Raw genomic sequence first — 5,465 nt, 5'->3', positions numbered from 1 at the left:
GGGAAGGAGGGTGGCTACCTTTTTTAATTGAATTCCTAGGCAGTGATATTTCATGTGTGTCCCTGCAAGAATGACGGGGTGCCCACCAACTCCATCCGAAAACAAGGGATAATTCAGGAATTTGGGCGATGCATGTGAAGGTGAAGGTACCCACATGCTTCTTTCATTGGAAGAAAACGACCTGCCAATCAATTTCTACTTTCCAAAATGAATTCCATTGTTTAAATTTGTAATTACCAAAAATCAAATATGAGATCTTATTGAATCAAAAGTCGATCAGTTTGGACATAAAAATTTTAGTAGCTAAATAGTTTTTTTTTTAATTGAGGGAGGGAATTATTAGAGTTGGGTTTTGAACTTGAAGTCTGGTAGCATATTTAAGACTTTTGTGTTAGACGAGCTACACGTTTTTTACAAAATAAATAGAATTTTGTATTCTTTTTATTTAAAATGGTTGAACCTGAAAGTGACCTTATCTCATATGTATCAGAGACATATTAACTCATGCGGGTTAAATCGAGGGATACTTTAGAGAAGGAGCAACATAGAATTTTGCATTCTCCTACATGTATGCAACGTATTTATGTCTTGAAAATTTTTTAACATGCAAGAGAAAGAAATGTCAAAGACATTAATGTTGTGTAAGTGTAATTTCGGGACCGAAGAATTTGTATTTGTCAGAGGATTTCAAATTAATAGGGTGTATTCAATTCAAAATTTTAATAACTTTTAGTGACTTTTAAAATGACAGTCTTTTATGTATTTTGACAAATTTTTATTGATTTTTATAGAATGTCATGAAATTGTAAACAGAATTCTACGGATTTCTGCAGAGTTTATGACAGACTTTCATAGACATGTTTAATAGATTTTATAACTTGAACGACGTTGAAAATATCTATATTTAAATATCTATAAACAAACACAAAAGTTTTAAAATTATAGTATGATGGCGAAAATAATATATTTACCTATCATAATAAGTTTTCTGTAGTATCATTTAATGTCATTAATATTAAAATTAGTTGTATAATTTATGTATTAAAATAAAAAATTAATTCCAAAATTCCAACCGGAAAAATTTAAAAAATTAAAATTTTTGGCGTTTTTTAAAATTTTGAATTTCAAATTATAACAATTAATTAATCAACAATTTATAAATTTTATTTAAATCGGATAAAAACTAGAAATTTTGATGGAAAAATGTGTTTATAGAAATGTGATTTGAATTAGAAAATATATAAATATGTAGAAATATTATTTGAAAGAGGATAGAGAATAAATGAATAATTAGAAGTCCATTCAAATCTTGACGATGAATCAAAGACAAATCTTGACATTTTAGCATTGTACATTATGTTTATGTTTGTACTTCAATGACTTTCATGGAGTCATTAAAAATCTATTGAAAATTTGAATACCTCTAGAATTTTATGAAGTTTTTAAAAGTCAATGTTGAATATCACATGAATTTTAAAAACTCCATGGAAGTCTATTTTGGATACCTCTGAAAAGTCTAGATTAAATCTCCCACTTTGAATACACCCTCCTAAGTGATTTGGGCAACAAAAAAATTCAAATTATTTATTCTAATTTTGACCGAAATATAAACAATGAAATCAAATACACTCAAATATTTCAATCAAAATACAACCTAACTGGAGAGGAGATAAATACAAGTATACAAACACCTAGTTAAGATGGGTTTTTAAATACTTTTAAATATTAAAAGAATAATCAGATTTTTTTTTAAAAAAAATATTAATTAGATTAATCATTCAAAAATGAGGAAAATGGTTTATTTTATTTTAAAAAATAAAATCTTTCGTTCTAAAAGCGATCGATCAATCGAGATTAAACGTATTAAATCTTAAATAAGATTAAGCATTGTTTAAGTGAGCTTTTTAAAACACTGATCGATATATATATATATATATATATATATATATATATATATATATATATATTGAGCATTCAATGCTACCCTGAGGTTACACTCAGAGTAGCATCGTGTTGATTTTTTATCGGCCACTTTTGTGGAACCCATGTGTGAGTCCCACATGAATGACCAATAATAAACTGACACGCCACCATGAGAATACTACCCTCAGGGTGGCATCGAATTATCCCATACTCACAAAGTCACATGCACATTTCACGCCCTGGAAGGGGATCAAAATTAGCCATCCGTATGTTCCCTGGATCGCACGAAATTTGAACACAGATATACTTTTCGGCCCGTCAGAAATTGGACTTGGGCTATCAGATTTATAAGTTTAATAGATGGGCCACTTATAATTCACCACGTCGGTCCAATACCAGAAGTATCATCAATATTTTTCTCATATTCGCGACGTATAATAAATTCTAAAAAAACAAAAAATTTAAATCATTCTATGTATATCATTTTAGATTAACACGGTGTATTTTATTGTTGTATAAGTGAAAATTTTTAAAGTATGTATTTAGATAATATTTTTATTAAATATTTTTGAAAATATTTTTAATTTTTTTCCTAATTATAGTTTTTAAACAAGTTTTTGATGTTTTTAGAATAAAAAATGCGCGTTAAATAAGAATTAAAAGATTTTTATAAAATAATTGCATAAATTTTTTTTAAATTAATTTTAACTATAAAATCGGTTTTTTTACCATAGTTGTCTAAACACTTTTTAAATTTTAAAATCGCCTTCAAAAAAACTTTTTTAAAATATTTTTTATAAAATAATTGTCTAAACACATTTTTATTATTAAACATTTGGTAAAAAAATTTAAAAATATATTTTTATATAAACATTTTATAAACACTAGTTCTTTATAATATAATAATATACATTTGTCTAAACAAAACCATATTTTCTAAAAACTTATGAATTATTTTTTTCCCATAAAAAACACCCCAATCAAATCATCATATCAAAAAACCAATTATGTCAAAATTAATCTAATTTTTTTCTCTTAAACTTTGACTTTTGAAATAAAGAAGCATCCCAAAATCTAAGCCGCCGTGGATAAGTTTTAGGGGGAAAAATCCCGGTTCAGTCCTAAATATTTGGACGTATTTTCGGTTCAGTCCTAAATGTTTGAACGTTCCCGATTTGGTCCCAAATGTTTTCCAAAAATTTCCGATTCAGTCCTAAATATTTTTATGTTCCCGGTTTGGTCCCAAATGTTTTAAAAAATTTTCAGTTCAGCCCTAAATGTTTTAGGTTCCAGATTTCGTCCTAAATATTTTTCAAAAGTTATCGATTTGGTCCTTCCATCTACAAACAAAGTGTGATAAAAAAAAACTTATAAACAAAAGACAAAGTTAAATAAAATAGAAGCTAATAATAATAATAATAATAATAATAATAATAATAATAATAATAATAATAAATGAACAAGAATTTCTTTCAAATGAAAATATAATATAAATTATGCAAAATAAAATTATAGAATAAAAATATAATTGAACCGTGCAATCTTATAGTTAAAAAAATTATCAATCATAAACAAATAAACAAATGTTTTATCAAATAACTAGTATTACTTATTTCACAAAATATTTGAAATTTTCAACAAATTTTTCAAGAGAAGAATACTTATGGTTAACAATTGAGAAAATATAATGAATTATTTGACCACTGTTGAAATAGTGATATGAAATTAAGTTTTATTTAATAGTAAATTTTTCTCAAATACTAATTTTTTAAATTATAAAAAGAGTTTTAAAAAGATATATATCTTTTTCCAACCTCCAGATTTTTTCTTAAATGTGCAAGCATCGTGAATGAGAATATAACAAAATTAATAGAAATGTGAAATAACATCATTAAATTTTAATTCCTCAAGTTTCGTTTATTTTATTTAAGTTTTTATTTTGTAGCATCATGAATTTAATATTTTCATTTTGAACATTGTGTAAAATTGATTTAAATTTGGATAAAAGCTCTAATAAATTTGTGTTTTATTTACAACTTGTTTAATGTTAAATATATAATAAATAATATAAAACTCAATCATAAATGATATAACACTATGCGGTGTTAGTTTTAACACACAAGTAGATGGAAGGATCAAACCGGGAACTTTTGAGAAATATTTGGCACGAAATCGGCAATGTAAAAATATTTAGGACTGAACCGGGAACTTTTGAGAAACATTTAGGACCAAACCGAGAACGTATAAACATTTAGAACTGAACCGGGAACTTTTGAGAAACATTTAGCACCAAACCGGGAACGTCCAAACATTTAGGACTGAACCGGGAATGTGTCCAAACATTTAGGACTGAACCGAGATTTTTCTAAACATATCAAAAACCAATTATGTCAAAATTAATCTAATTTTTTTCTCTTAAACTTTGACTTTTGAAATAAAGAAGCATCCCCAAATCTAAGCCGCCGTGGATAAGTTTTAGGTGATGCGATGAATGAGTCAACATCTTTTATGCAAATCCATATTGGCATATCTAAACCGATTTTATCTGGATCTAGGTATTAGAGCATTAACTCAATCAAATTCAAGTGCCTCACGAGATTGTTAGATGATATTTTTAGATAAGTGATTAAATTTATAGATGTCGATATTTTTTGATAATAAAAATGAAAATCTGAAAATTTGTTAAGGTAGAATGTAGGTAAATAGGTTACTATAAATTATAGATTAACACTCCTGTGAGATTGTTTTATTCATGAGACGGGTTAACCCTACCCATATTTATAATAATAAGTAATACTTTGGCATAAAATGTAATATTTTTTAATGGATAACTCATATAAAAGACTAAATAAAATGACATTTAAAACCGTCTCATAAAAGTTTTTGTTTAAATTATAATACTGGTTTTTTAAATTAAAAATAAAATAAATATTCTTTTTACAGTGTTTGCAAAAGATAATATTTGACGGTGTGTTATGACCATAAATAGTAATTTTGAATACAAAAAATATTGGATGGAGTGTACTTCAAAATTATTATTATTTTTTCATTTAAAAAAATTTCAGGATTTTTGAATAATCACAATTAGTGGATCCCAAGTGTATTGATAAATCTCCAACTTTAGATATTACTTGAGCAATGTCTGTATATGTAAGATCTCATTTACCACGAAAATGAGATCAGCTTTCATATTTGAATTAAACCGAGAAAAACTAAAAGCCAAATTTGAGATTAAAAACACCAAAACTGATTTTTTTTTTTTTTGAAAAAAAAGTGAAAAACGATCATTAATTATTTTTGCAGTAGAAGCTGCAAACACCACCTAAATGTCAAAACATGCATGTGTTCGATTTTTACAGAAAATAATATTGAAAAAGAGGTGACATACTGACATTAGCTAGCTTCCATTAATTGCAAACGGGTCGGCCATTTAAAGCTCATAAAATAAGCGCGTTGCAGATGATTCAATTGACTTCTGTTACGAAATAAATGCTTGGGAGAAGTTGTTACGTATATTATTAATTATTTACTCCAAATCAAAG

This window comes from Henckelia pumila, chromosome 3 (assembly GCF_033568475.1).
Source record: "Henckelia pumila isolate YLH828 chromosome 3, ASM3356847v2, whole genome shotgun sequence".
In the NCBI taxonomy this organism is placed as follows: Eukaryota; Viridiplantae; Streptophyta; class Magnoliopsida; order Lamiales; family Gesneriaceae; genus Henckelia; species Henckelia pumila.
The sequence above is the reverse complement of the archived record's forward strand: the minus strand, read 5'-3'. Positions refer to the sequence as shown.